Source organism: Leptodactylus fuscus, chromosome 6, assembly GCF_031893055.1.
Source record: "Leptodactylus fuscus isolate aLepFus1 chromosome 6, aLepFus1.hap2, whole genome shotgun sequence".
Taxonomy (NCBI): domain Eukaryota; kingdom Metazoa; phylum Chordata; class Amphibia; order Anura; family Leptodactylidae; genus Leptodactylus; species Leptodactylus fuscus.
In genome coordinates this window covers 111,622,989-111,638,629 of record NC_134270.1, presented here as the reverse complement: position 1 = coordinate 111,638,629, position 15,641 = coordinate 111,622,989, and positions in this window count along the sequence as shown.

The following is a 15,641-nucleotide window of genomic DNA, read 5'->3' as shown; positions in this document are numbered from 1 at the left end:
TTTTTTTTTTAATTTGTACTGGGCTCTGTTCCCATTATATGAAAATAGGGAACATAACTCCTGACCACAAGTGGTTATGCAGGCTCATACATAAAGGGTCTAGAGAATATACACTTGTTGGATGCAATGAAGATAAGAGGTTGTACAACATGACAAAAAAAGAAAAGTAGAACCGTCTAGTAAGACACACATTGGATACACTAATGTTCAAGAAAATATCTGCTGAACCCAATATGTCTACAGGGTATATATGTTGTATTTTCTATTTTTGCTTACATTTATTTTTTTTACTCCCTACTTTCTAAAATATTATATAATAACTTTTTTATTTTTCCATTCAGAGTCATATGAATGATTATTTTTTGCATGATAAATTGTACTTCAATAATGTCACCACTTAATATTCTATGCAAAGTAATGGGAAACCAGAGAAAAATTCAGAATCGGTGGAATGAGAAAAAGAATTACAATTGTGCCATAATCTTACAAATTTTACAGTGTTCATCATCTGTTAAAAATGACGTTAGCTTTATTCTGTGGGTGAGTACAATTCAAGGTAATACAATATTTATGTAGTTTTTTTCATGTTTTAATACCTTTGCAAAAATTCTTTGGGATAAATCTTTTATTATATATATACATAGAAATGTTCGGTCTGGGGAACGCCTAATGTGTTTATGTTAACTCTCATTTATTTATATATGATCTAGGGAAAAGGAGTCATTTTAATTTAAATTTTTTTAAACTTAATCTGAATTTCCATGGATGAAGAGCCTGTGTCCTGTGGGTCAGATTAGTGTCACTCCATCTCCTGTTTGATGCAGTTAGGGCTACCCCTTAGTCCTGCACTACTGAGAATAAATTAAAGAATGTCTGGTTTAGGAATTTTCAATGCTTACTTTGGAATGATGCAAGAAATTCTTTTCTATCCAGATCAAGACATACAAGTAATGATTTGCGGTTTTATAAAACTTAAAAACAAAGCCTGCTACATTCGAGGCAAAAAGATAATTTATTAGTTTGTTACTTGCTAAAGTTACTGGCAGATATGTTAAAGATACAACAGTACACTTACTTACAATTTTCACCAAAACACACTATATATGGAATCTGAATCAGTAATCCCACAAAAGCAAACACATAACCTATATGGATATACTGAACAAAATAAAGAAATACTATTCCTATAAATATAAATATTTTATTCAATAGCAAAAATAGCACTAAAATAAGTTTACATAAAAACACCACCAATAGTCATGGTAGAGGTCCCACCCAATGCAGAGGGATGGCTGCAAGTTATTTCTATATGAAAATAATACACACAATACAAGTGGCTAAAGAGACATGGTATATATAAATGTAAGTTGCATGCTAGTGCGATATACATATAATATAAAAATATAGAACAGTCAATCACAGCAGAGTAATGTATGAGAGACTGCTAAACATCAGTTACACAAAAGAGTCAAGGTCTGCTTATGTATTGCTTATGCATTAGAAAGGCAACAGATATACACTCACCGGCCACTTTATTAGGTACACCATGCTAGTAACGGGTTGGACCCCCTTTTGCCTTCAGAACTGCCTCAATTCTTCGTGGCATAGATTCAACAAGGTGCTGGAAGAATTCCTCAGAGATTTTGGTCCATATTGACATGATGGCATCACACAGTTGCCGCAGATTTGTCGGCTGCACATCCATGATGCGAATCTCCCGTTCCACCACATCCCAAAGATGCTCTATTGGATTGAGATCTGGTGACTGTGGAGGCCATTGGAGTACAGTGAACTCATTGTCATGTTCAAGAAACCAGTCTGAGATGATTCCAGCTTTATGACATGGCGCATTATCCTGCTGAAAGTAGCCATCAGATGTTGGGTACATTGTGGTCATAAAGGGATGGACATGGTCAGCAACAATACTCAGGTAGGCTTTGGCGTTGCAACGATGCTCAATTGGTACCAAGGGGCCCAAAAAGTGCCAAGAAAATATTCCCCACACCATGACACCACCAGCCTGAACCGTTGATACAAGGCAGGATGGATCCATGCTTTCATGTTGTTGACGCCAAATTCTGACCCTACCATCCGAATGTCGCAGCAGAAATCGAGACTCATCAGACCAGGCAACGTTTTTCCAGTCTTCAATTGTCCAATTTCGATGAGTTTGTGCAAATTGTAGCCTCAGTTTCCTGTTCTTAGCTGAAAGGAGTGGCACCCGGTGTGGTCTTCTGCTGCTGTAGCCCATCTGCCTCAAAGTTCGACGTACTGTGCGTTCAGAGATGCTCTTCTGGCTACCTTGGTTGTAACGGGTGGCTATTTGAGTCACTGTTGCCTTTCTATCAGCTCGAACCAGTCTGGCCATTCTCCTCTGACCTCTGGCATCAACAACGCATTTCTGCCCACAGAACTGCCGCTCACTGGATGTTTTTTCTTTTTCGGACCATTCTCTGTAAACCCTAGAGATGGTTGTGCGTGAAAATCCCAGTAGATCAGCAGTTTCTGAAATACTCAGACCAGCCCTTCTGGCACCAACAACCATGCCACGTTCAAAGGCACTCAAATCACCTTTTTTCCCCATACTGATGCTCGGTTTGAACTGCAGGAGATTGTCTTGACCATGTCTACATGCCTAAATGCACTGAGTTGCTGCCATGTGATTGGCTGATTAGAAATTAAGTGTTAACGAGCAGTTGGACAGGTGTACCTAATAAAGTGGCCGGTGAGTGTAGAATACAAGTAATCACAAACATCACACACGATACTCAAATGATAATCATCAGCAGTGACATTACCAAAGTTAATATGGGGCCTCCACCTTGAGCCCCAATACGTGCTTTGCCCCTCTTAGCTTCGTCCGGGATCTTCAAGGTGAAGGGCTCACATCCAAACATAAATAATACCTAGTACAGATGTAGGCAATGTTAGAATCCCCCAGTGGCACCACTGAGGGCGTGAACTGCCGATTGTGTCATGTGACACTGATAAGCCACACCCAAATGTTCATTAAGATGAAAAATAGAGAAATACTGCAATATTAGTGAAATCTCACACATGTGCATAGCCCAGCAGATCATCCAGCCCATGAAACAGATGAACATCGAGATATTTGAGATACTCGATCATGCACAAAACAGTACCCACTCATACAAGGCGATAGTACTGTAATATACATAGGTAAATTCAAGTGTCAGAAAAGAGCTACGGTGCAGTTCAAGAGCAAAACGCCGATATGTAGCGATCATGCAACAATATAATTATAGCAGTACATATTGATGAGCAGGGAGTACATATATTTAATAGACAGAATGACTGAGAAACTAGATTACTAAGTATACAAATTTGGAGATAGTGGCCTGCCTAGAAAAAAAATAGAATAAGTACTTACCGGTAATTCGGTTTCTAGTAAGCCCTCCATGTCATCACCACAAGAGTTGCATCTCCACCCACTATTAGGGACAGGAAAAGCACACAAGACTTTAAATAGCCCCTCCCCTTCCTCCCTCTTCAGTGTATTCCAGATGACCACTACCCTGTTACCCCGAAAACAAGACACCCCCCCCCCCCTTCACCTTCTGGATCACATACAACCGGCAGTCATGCCGGCACTCCGCTAATTGTTCCCCGCTTTGTTTGCCGATTGTTCCCCGCTCCAGCCGCTGCATAAAACATCCCCCGAAAATAAGAAAGGTCATATATTTCGTTAGATAATTAATTATAAGAACTTGTCTTATTTTCGGGGAAACAGGGTATTAGCATAATCCAAACCAAATATAGTATAGTCAATGTATGGACCCAAAATCAAGTAGCTGCTCTACAAATCTGGTCTAAAGAGGCATCTGCCCTTTCAGGCCAAGAAACAGACATGGCTCTGGTAAAATGAGCTTTAAGGTGTCTCGGGGGAGATAAACCATTACACAGATATGCTCTACAAATAGCATTTTTAATCCAACTAGCAAGGGACTTCCTTGATCATTTCTTCCTTTTGTTAGGGCCACAATATTGAATAAAACAATTCTCATCCTTTCTCCAGTCTGAAGAGGCTTTCAGATAAGAAATAACAGTTCTAAAAACATCTAGCCTGTGAAATGATTCTTCCCTGCTGATAGACGGATGTTGACAAAAGGATGGAAGAATGATCTCTTGAGAGATATAGAGCCTGATAGAACCTGAATTTCATTAACTCTTCTGGCAAATGTTATGGCAACTGAGGGTCTGCATGGAATGTTGGACCCTGATTTAGAAGGTCTGGAACTAACAGAAGTACCAGAGGGTCTGCTATCTTCAGATTGTTTAGAAGCCCAAACCACGCTCTTTTGGGCCATACTGGCGCTATCAAAATGATCTTCAGATTCTCCTTGATGATCTTTTGCAGAACCCTTGGAAGTAAAGGAAGCGGAGGAAAAGCATATGCCAGGGTGGACTCCCAGTTATGGGAAAAGGCATCTACCCCTAGACAAGGTTCTCTTGGGTTGAGTGACAAGAACTAAGGAACTTTTGTGTTTTGATGATCGTCAAACAAGTCCACTTCCGAAGTTCCACAGACCTGGCAAACCTGCTGAAAGATCTCTTTCTTTAGACTCCAATCCCCTAGATTTAGATGTTTCCTGCTCAGAAAATCCGTTTGACAGTTTAAAAAACCTTTCAGATGGAGAGCAGAAATGGACTTTAGGTGTATTTCTGCCCAGGCAAATATTTGAGCTGAGAGAGCCTGCAAGTACCACCAATGAGTAACTCTCAGTGGCAAAGAAATGCTACTATCGTCATGTTGTCTGACAATATTCTAACATGTGAGTTTATCAATGGTCTGGCCTCTTTTAGGACTTCCTCGAAAATGAAAATGAAGTGTTTTTCCCCCATGCTGGTATGCGAACCTTAAAAATTTTTGGTAGACAGGATGAATTGGGATTGCGATAATATGCATTCTGAAGGTCGATGGTGACCATGAAATGGTCCTGCCCTACCAGAGGAATTGTGGATTTTACTGACTCCACCTTGAAACAATGATAAATTATATTTATTTAATGGTTTCAAGTTTAGAATTATTCTGTACTTCCCACTTTTTTTTTTTTTTTTTACCATAAACAGGCGGAAATAATGACCTTCTCCTCTCTAAGGGGGAAACAGGATAAATTATTTCCATATCCAGAAGCTTCTGGACACCTTCCAGTAAAACCATGTGAAGCGTAGGAGATGGAATGCATGTAGTCACTACTCTCTTGGGGGGATAGGTTGAAAACGCCAATTTGAAGCGGTTTGCTATGGAATCTAGGATGTACAGGTTGGATGTGACTTCTCTCCAGGGTACAACATACCTGGACAACCTGCCCCCTATCCTCCTGGCATCATTGTTTGTCCTGGGACTGTTTATTGGAGTTGAAGAGGATATTTTTCCTCCTGTCCCCCTTAGGGTAACTCCATCTTCTTGTTTTACCCAGGATTGTATCCTTAAAAGGGACAAAACGGCTGTTTCTTTTTTGAAAGCTTCAGTTCTGGAAGTGACTTCTTTTTATCTGATGCTTTCTCAAGCAACAAATCTAAATAAGGGCCAAACATATAGGAAGGGAATAGCGCTCAGCTTCTGCTTGGATATTGCAGTCACCAGCTCACATTTTCAGCCATAATGCACAGCGAGTTGTATTTGAGAGGACCCCAGATCTAGAGGCAATCCTCAATGGCTCTGCCGAAGCTTCTGCTAAAAAGCCTGTGGCATTCTATAGCAGCGGGATGGAGGATAAAATGTCTTCCCTAGAGGTGCCTTCTCTAAGATGGATCTCTAGTCATCTATACATGGACCTTGTCACACATGTTGCCCCAATGTTAACTTGTAATAGGGCTGAAGAACACTTCCATGTTTTTTTAAGAAGGCTGTCAGTTTTTTTTTTATCTAGCAGGTCTTTAAGCTGTGACGAGTCTTCAAAGGGAAGTGTCGTCTTTTTTCCCACTTTATCCACCTGAATATCAATTTTCGGCACATCCACCCAACCTTTGATTTTAGTTTCATCAAAAGGAAATCTATCTTTAATTTCCTGAGATACAAGCAGCCTCTTTTCCGGATGTCGCCACTCATCCTGAATAAGACTCTCTAAATTTTCATGAATGGGAAAAACTACCGTATTTTTCGGACTATAAGACGCACTTTTTTTCCTCCCAATATGGGAGGAAAATGTGTGTGCGTCTTATAGACCGAATGCAGCGTGTGCAGCGTCTGTGTCCTGTCTATGAGGAGCAGCACGGAGAGCAGCACGGTGCCTGCCTGCTCTGCCCCTCCTTCCCTGTCTGTGTCGCATGTTTGCAGGAGCGAGATATGAGAGGCAGCGAAGTAGGGGCGGGCCAGACAGGTGAAGGAAGCCTGGTTTCAAGCTTGCCGAGAAAACCACGCCTCCTTCTCCCATCTGGCCCGCCCCTCCTTCACTGCCTCTCAGATCTGGCTCCGGCAATGATGCCACACAGACAGGGAAGGAGGGGCGGGCCAAACGGGAGGAGGAGGCGTGGTTTTCTCGGCAAGCTTGAAACCACTCCTCCTTCACCCGTCTGGCCCGCCCCTACTTCCCTGCCTGTGTGGCTTCATTGCAAGAGCCAGATCTGAGAGGCAGTGAAGGAGGGGCGGGCCAGATGGGAGAAGGAGGTGTGTTTTCAAGTTTGCTTAGAAAACCACACCTCCTTCACCCGTCTGGCCCGCCCCTTTTTCTCTTCTTGCATAGCTTCACTTCCATGGATGAGATAGATTAGATATAGATGGATAGAAAGACAGACAGACACAGACAGATAGATGGATAGATAGGAGATAGGTAGATAGATAGATAGATGGATAGATAGATAGATAGAAAGACAGACAGACACAGATAGAAGGATAGATAGATAGATGGATAGATAGATGGATAGATAGATAGATAGATAGACAGATAGATATAGATATATGTTCAAATCACCCCCATATCCCTAGAATACATATAAAACAAAAACATTACTGTGAAACACATACACATTTGGTATCCCTGTGTCCGAAAGCCCCCGGTTCTATTTACATTGGTGAAATATTATATTATTAGGTTATTAAATATTTCACCAATTTTTTTTCCTTAAAATTTTTTTTTCCCTATTTTCCTCCTCTAAAACCTTAGTGCGTCTTATGGTCCGGTGCGTCTTATAGTCCGAAAAATACGGTAACTTTTTCTTTGTCCTAAGCCCTGCAAACATCTCATCATGAACAGTTTGCTTTTCCTGAACATCTTCTATGTTCATGGTACTTCTAACTGCAGAAGGAAGCTCCTGAGTAAAAGCAGATGAGATGGAATATCTTCTATCCTCCATATCTAAAGGCCCAGGTAATTCCCCTTCCTCCATGAAATCTTGGGGCACAGATGGGATGTAAACGTCACTACTATCCGAATCTTGCTCTATAATTAACTTCCTCTTTTTGGCCGCAGGGTGTGGCTCAGCAGAGGTAAAGGTATGGGAAAACAAGCTAGGGAGGACTGGATCTCCAGCCGAACCATCCCTTTAATTTCCCCCATTATTGACAGCTGTTCCTCTTTAATTATTTGCTCAGTGCAAGACTGACAGAGATTTTTTTAGATGTGGAAGAAAGTTTTTTTTTTCTCACAGATGGCACATTTTTAATATACAGCCATTTTCTTAGCTTTAGAAGACACATCTTTAACTTCTTTTTCCTAGATAAATACATAACAATAAGGGGACATGAGAACTCTCATAAACATACCATGTAGAAACACGTTACCAGATTCCTCACTGGGGCTGGGGGTACGCCAGGCTCATACACCCCTCTAGAGGACTCATCTCAAGGCATCATAACAGACACAAATGGTCCTACCTGAGACAACAGCCTCTTGGTCTGGGAGGCTTTAAACTAACCACCGATGACCAGCGTACTCCATTTCACGAATAGGAATAGTTCTGGTCCACCTGAACTGCTCAGGACGCCAGAGAATTCAAATTTCCCTCCATTAGCACCTTTTCCTGGAAAAGGAAGTGACGTCACCACTGTGTATTCCACCGTTGAACATAGAATGCCGAGCAGGATGCAACACAGGCAGGTGGACACTACAGGCCAGGGAGCCTCCAAAGAAGGACCAAGGCCCACATATTCGTCTCTACTGTTCCCAAGACGGGACAGGAAGAGGCGGAACCAGCCAAGACTCAGAAGAGAAACGGCGCAGACTTGCAGAGACAGCCACACTGGACCCCACGCTGCAGGTAAGTATGAAAGAACCTCTTCAGCTGCCCACTAATAGAGACAGGAAAAACACAAAATAGGGAGGAAGAGGAGGGGCTATTTAACCTCTTGTGTGCTTTTACTGTCCTTAAAAGTTGGTGGAAATACAACTCCTGTGGTGTTGGAAGGCATTTGAGAAACAATAGATTTATATGACAGTATGTGTATTTCTCTCTCTCTCTCTCTATATATATATATATAATAATTAAAGTGGCATGAATTAATGTGCTAAATGTATTACATTTTGATGTAAATGTTCTGGAAGTGTTGCATGGTGATGAAAGAAAATTCAATAAAATAAAATGTGATAAAGTGTGAATGGATGTTGTGAATGCATACATGTGCTGGAACATCTATGTATTCATTACATCCATTCACACTTTATCACATTTTTTAAATTTTTTTTTATTTAATTATTAGAGATGAGCGAACGGCGTTCGATCGAATTGGTATTCAATCGAATATCAGGCTGCTCGAGATATTCGATTCCAATTGAACACCACGCGGCAAACGCACTAAAAATTCGTATAACCCCCCACCTTCCCTGGCACTTTTTTTGCACCAATAACTGTGCAGGGGAGGTGGGGCAGGAACTACGGCAACGTAGGCATCGAAAAAAAAAACAAAAAACGGAAAAAGTAATTGGCTGCCGAAATCAGGTGACCTCCACTTTATACGAATAGTGGATTTCAGATTCGGTTCATATGAGACTGTGAACTATGTGACTGTGAGACAGGGATAGATGTACTGGCAGGGTTAGCTAGGAATTAGCTTTGTTTAGGTAGGAATGTTACTCACACAGCTCTTTGGGGCTCTATCTCGTCGGGATCCCTATAAGCTTGCGTTATGCGGGAGCTGACTTTTTCTCATAGGAATGCATTGACCAGCATTGATTGGCCGAATGCCATACAATGTACAGCATTCGGCCAATCAACGCTGGTTCTGCCGGAGGAGGCGGAGTCTAAGATTGGTACACAGCAGTCTCCATTGTGGTCCGATCTCAGGTATAGCAGAGTTGACACAGCTCTGCTACACCTGAGACGCAGCAGAGCTGGTCATGCGCTGAACTCTGCTACACCTGAGATGCGCCTCTGGCAGAACCAGTGTTGATTGGCTGAATGCTGTACTCTGTATGGTATTCGGCCAATCAACGCTGGTCAATGCATTCCTATGGCAAAAAAGTCAGCTCCCGCATTATTAGTGGCATAATACAGGTACTTGGGCTTGTTAGATGCCCCCAGGCATGCTTCCCCTGCTGTCCCAGTTGCATTCCAGAGGTGTTTCCTGGGGTGTCATAGTGGACTTAGTGACTCTCCTAAGTCGAAGAGTGGTTTCCCCTGAAACGAAGCTTTTTTCCCCATAGACTATAATGGGGTTCGATATTCGTTCGAATCGTAGAATATTGAGGGGTTATTCAAAACTAATATCGAATATTTCACTGTTCGCTCATCTCTATTAATTATTATTATTTATTTTTTAAATGTATAGGTATAACAGTACAGACTGCATAATGAAAATTCCCAGAGTTTTGGAGCATCTGTCTCTCCTGATCCTCACAGAAAACACAATGAAAGGCTTCAAGTAATGCTAACGCCCCAAATTATAGTCCATTGACGCAGTTTTACCAGAATATTAAACATAAAACAGTTCAGAGAAGAGCGAGTACTTTATTAATTGGAAGATTTTCTCCATGACAGTTCATTCTTTACTCAGGAACACTAAGAAATTAATTACGATCAAACAAGTTCATCAACAAGAATCACAATCTGTTAGAACATCTCAACAGACTCTTCTCATCATTTCCATGCTTCTCCAAGATCTCCAAAGATGTTTCCTCGCAATATAAATTAGAGCCTCCAATATACAGGCAATGTACTCTCCAATCTTTGGGTCTCCAGTTGTTGAGGATCCCAGCATGTCGTTTCTTAATAACTAAAGTGCAACAGATTTAAGACCATTGTATTAGAGAGACTTCAAAATTCAAGATTCATGATAGGTATCCAAGTTTGGCTTTCAGCTTCACTTCTGACTTACGCTGGCCATAAATGTACTCACATAGGAGATTAATGTTAAAGACGTTACTCACATGTAGATACAATTACGCATAACCACATGAAATATGAAACATGAAAATTTCATTGAAAAATAGTATTCTAAAGCCGTGGTCCTCTCAAAGAAAAAAGACAAAATATACTACAGGGATTGAAAGTCAAACCATTACAGAAAATCTGGTCTTGACGAAGCAGAAAAAAAACGGACAATAGTAACAGACAGTGATAATGGACAGCACAACAGATGTTAGTTTGTTAGCCATAGACATTAAATGTTACAAAATAATGGACACATATATCATCCGTCATTAGTCTGGTATTTCCAACAGACACAAAAGTCCTGCACCCCGCATTGTTATGTCTGCAAAATAAACGAACATGTGACAGATTTCGTGTATACGGGCACTAATGGACAACAGATATAATCCCATAAATTAGTATTTTTATCTGATTTATGTGGGCTCTGTGTCTGTTCTTAACATTTTGTAACAGCTGTTAGCAATGGACACTACTAACAGTAATGTGAACACCCCCTAACATAAAAAATAAAATGTATCTCCCCCATTCCTTGCTGCTGTGGTTCACATGCTGCTTATGTCTCTGCTGTGCTCCACTTCCTAATGTCTGACACAAACAGAACGTACTTGAAAATGCCAACTCATTCGGTTGAGGTAGGTCATCACTCCAGCTAACTGAGGACCAGGGCACCATGAGAACCAGTGCAGTGAATAATATTTTATGTTAGGGCCTACACGTTTTTAAGGATATTTTCTTTCCCTGTGAAACCCCCCCAGTAAAATCCATTCTATCAAAGAATCCCCAGTGAAAAATCTTTCCTCAATGAAGTTCTATACACTTTGGTCCACGTTCTCTGTTTCTGTTGTTCAACCTGGCCATTCATCTTCAAAGACAATGGGCAATGGTTGAATGATCTTTCTAGGAATGTTCTTTCATGAAAAGATTGTTCATGGACTAGATGTTATTGGACACAATTTTTAAAGATAGCCAACTCCTTTACAGACAATGATGATCTGTCTTTAGTCAGTTCTACCTGCTAAATGATGGTCATGATTGAGAACATCAGTTTAAATCAACGTTATATTTAAGTGTATGGCCACTTTTATGTCTGAGTTAGCCAATGTAATGTTTTTTGTAGTCAGTGTAACGGGGTGTGTTCACACTTTCGCCGCTGTCCACCCGCCATGATTATTCCGAAATTGCAGGAAACACAGCTTGGGGACGGCTTACATATGGTCAGTTTAAAAATTTCCGCCGAAATTGCAGGAAAAAAAGCTTGGTATCTGTATGCAGCCTCTCTGCAGTGAATCTGCTTTTTTTTTTTTTTTGCACTGACACAAAGTCGGACATGCAGGACTTTGGGTCCGTGCAAAAAACGCAGTTTCACGGTTGAGTGGTTGCATATGGACATCAAGCTGTTTTTGATGGAATTTCGGCAGAATCATAGCGGGTGGATAGTGGCGCCAGTGTGAATGCCCCCTTACAGATATATCAGGTAGGGCTTCACAGAGGACTGACATGTAAAAGTTGAAGAGAAGGCTGAGTACTGTTAGTGATTAAGGGATCAAGAAAAAAAGAGCACCCTGTGATTAGGTGGATGGAGACTTTACCATGATTTGATAAAGATATAGGCCTGCATGTTCATTATGGGAACAAGGGTGAACTACAGCTGCTTTGGCATTCTAAGGAAAGAAGGGGAGACATCATTTCAGGTTGGTGTGGGAGTCTGTCAGTTCCCAATGCTTCTAAAACCAATAATAGTGCTGTGTAGAGCCCTTTAGTAGGAGCAGAAATATATCTATGTGGCAACAAACTGATGAAGCAATGCTGAGATAATTATCATTGTAAGAATATGCAGATCAGCATGCAAGTGCAGTGGGGGCAGGTCCAGTTTACTATATTTTCATACAGACAGCTGTCATGCATGCATAGACTGCTGATGTCATTACCTGTGAAAGTGGTGACCTAGGGAAGAAACTTTAGAAGACATTCAGAATACTTGTGGCTGTCTGTAAGCAAATCAGGCCCCATTGCTAGTGCACTTGAGACTGATTTGCAAATCCATAGAAGTTGATCATCTCTACATTTCGTCAGAGGTTTGTGGCCACTATTGCTACTATTATTGGTATTATTAATGGCTTGAAATGCATTTTGGATCGGACAGACTCCCTTTAATCAGAGCTAAAGAACTAACCAAGAACACAGGTTAAAAAATGGCAAGACAACCATCTGGCAGGAGGAGTAAGGATTAAGTTTTTGTAACATTAACAATTTGCAAGTGAATGTTCAACACTTCTATTTGCAGGACAATGCAATATTACAAAACATGTACAATATTTACCCTATGGCCAGCACAAAGCAATGTACCGTATATACTCGAGGATAAGCCAAATTTTTGAGCACAGTTTTTGTGCTGAAAAAGCCCCCCTCAGCTTATACTCGAGTCAAACAAAAAATAAATAAATAAATAAAAATAATAATAATAATAATAATATATATATATATATATATATATATATATATATATATATATATTTTTTTTTTGGAAGGGGGGGGGGGGTCTATGACCAGCTGCAATAATAATGTATAGAATCTCCCATAAAATCGTGAAAAAAAAAGCTTTAAAAAAAATATAATAGAAAAATAAAGTAAAAAATAAAAGTTCTAAATCCCTCTTTTCCCTAGAATACATATAAAAGTAGAAAATGACTGTGAAACACATACACATTAGGTATCCCTGTGTCTGAAAGTGCCCGGTCTACTGAATATAGGGTATCTGCAGTGCTCCTGTTCCATCGGGAAGGGGTTAATAGGAGCACTGCAGATACCCTGTATTCAGCCAGACTGAATCCCAGTTTTTTTGCTGTAGAATTAGGGGCCTCGGCTTATATTCGGGTCGGCTTATACTCGAGTATATACGGTACCTAAAGAGCAAGAAGCACCTAGACCACCTTTAATTCAAACTGTCCACTGGAGTGCCAGCTGGCACAGCCCTGTCAAGTGTGCACACACCAAAAATTAAATACAATATACTAAAAATTCATGGAGAAAGCTACACAAAGGTGTTTTTCTTTGTCTGCCTTTATATCTGCATCCCATTCTTAACTCTACAGACTGACCATGGTTACTTTCAATACGTACAAATTTTAAAAATATTTTAGTAAAAAAAAAAATTAAGTCCTGGACAGGAGAGCAGCCTTAGTAGTCTTGGCCCTGGTGGTCACTCTGGCTTGATGACATGTGGTGAAGGCTGCAATCATTATGCTAATGAGGGTGAGTGGAAACAGTAGGAAGACGGGCAGCTGCCACTGGCTGGGGATTTCGCTCATAATGTTGCGGAGGCTCTTGCCGATCGTATGGCTGAAAAGTTCCAGGGGATGAACCACAAATCTTGCAACAACAGAGCTGATGGCCTAAAAAGAAAAAATGGAAGGTGAGGGTAGAAAGATATGCAGTGTTAGACAGATTGACTTACATGTGCAAAATCCAACCCAGGTCAAGTTAATTATTTAGGCAACACACATGAATTGATTTATTTTGCTTACTTTTTATAGCACCAACATATTCAGCAGTGTTTTACAGACATTGTCAGTCACTGTCTCACAATCTAAATTCTCTATTAGTATGTCTTTGGAGGTTGGGGGGGGGGGACTGGAATACTAGAAGGAAACTGATGCAAATACCAAGAGAACATACAAACTTCATGCAGAAGTTGTCTTTGGTTGCATTGAAACCCAGAATGAGAGGTAAAGTGGGGAAAATAGGTATTACATACACTGGTGATTTAGCAAGTTTTCCCACCTACTAAAAATGGAGAGGTCTGTAATTTTTATTGTACGTACACTTCAACTGTGGAAGACAGAATCTAAAAAAAAAAAATCCGCAAAATCACATTAAATGATTTTATATAATTAATTAGCATTTTATTGCATGAAATAAGTATTTGATACAATAGAAAAACATAACTTAATATTTGGTACAAAAACCTTTGTTTGCAATTACAGGTCAAATGTTTCCTGTAGCTCTTTGACCAAGTTTGCACACACTGCAGCAAGGATTTTGGCCCACTCCTCAATAGAGATCTTCTCCAGATCTTTCAGGTTTCGGGGCTGTCACTGGGCTACATTGAGTTCCAGCTCCCTCAAAAGATTTTCAATTTGGTTCAGGTCTGGAGACTGGGCAGGCCACTCCAGCACCTTGAAATGCTTTTTACGGAGCCACTCCTTAGTTGTCCTGGCTGTGTGTTTTGAGTCATTGTCATGCTAGAAGACCCAGTCACGACCCATCTTCAATGCTCTTACTGAGGGAAGGAGGTTGTTGGCCAAAATCCTTCTTCTTCCTCCAAACACAGTGAGTGGAGTTGATACCAAAAAGTTCTATTTTGGTTTCATCTGACCACATGACCTTCTCCCATGCCTTCTCTGGATCATCCAGATGGTCATTGGCGTACTTCAAACTAGTCTGGACATGTGCTGGTGTGAGCAGTGAGATATTGCGTGTCCTGCAGGATTTTAATCCATGACAGTTTAGGGTATTACTAATGGTAATCTTTGTCCCAGCTCTCTTCAGGTTATTTACCAGGTCCTCACATGTAGTTCTGGGCTGTTTCTTGACCTCTCTCAGAATGATCCTTACTCCACGAAGTAAAATCTTGCATGTAGCTCCAAACCGAGGAAGACTGACAATGATCTTGTGTTACTTCCATTTTCTAATAATTGTACCAACAGTTGTTGCCTTCTCACCAAGCCGCTTGCCTATTGTCCTACAGCCTATCCCAACATTGTGCAGACAATTTTGTCCCTGGTGTCCTTAGACAGCTCTTTGGTCTTGGCCATGGTGGAGAGGTTGATGTGTGAATGACTGAGTGTGTGGTAGGTGTCTTATCAAGGTAACAAGTGCAAACAAATGCAAACAATACAGGTAATGAGTGCAGAGTAGGAGGGCTTCTACTAACAGGTCTGTGCGAGTTTGTGCTGGTTGGAAGGTGATCAAATACTTATTTCATGTAATAAAATTATTATTATTTAAAAATCATACAATGTGATTTTCTTGATAATTTATTTTACATTTTGTCTCTCACAGTTGAAGTGTATCTATGATAAAATGACAGACCTCTCCATTCTTTGTAGGTCAGAAAACTTGCAAAATCAACAACGTATCAAATACTTTTCCCCTCACTCTATATCTACAAATTTAAGCTTTGGGTCCCAATACAAAATGTATAACATGGCCAACACTTAAATGTGTTACTTTATAATATTAGCATCATTTTATGCCACAGAAAGACCTTTGGGCTTCTCTGTTATTACAGCTGAGGTGCAACTGCTAATTCT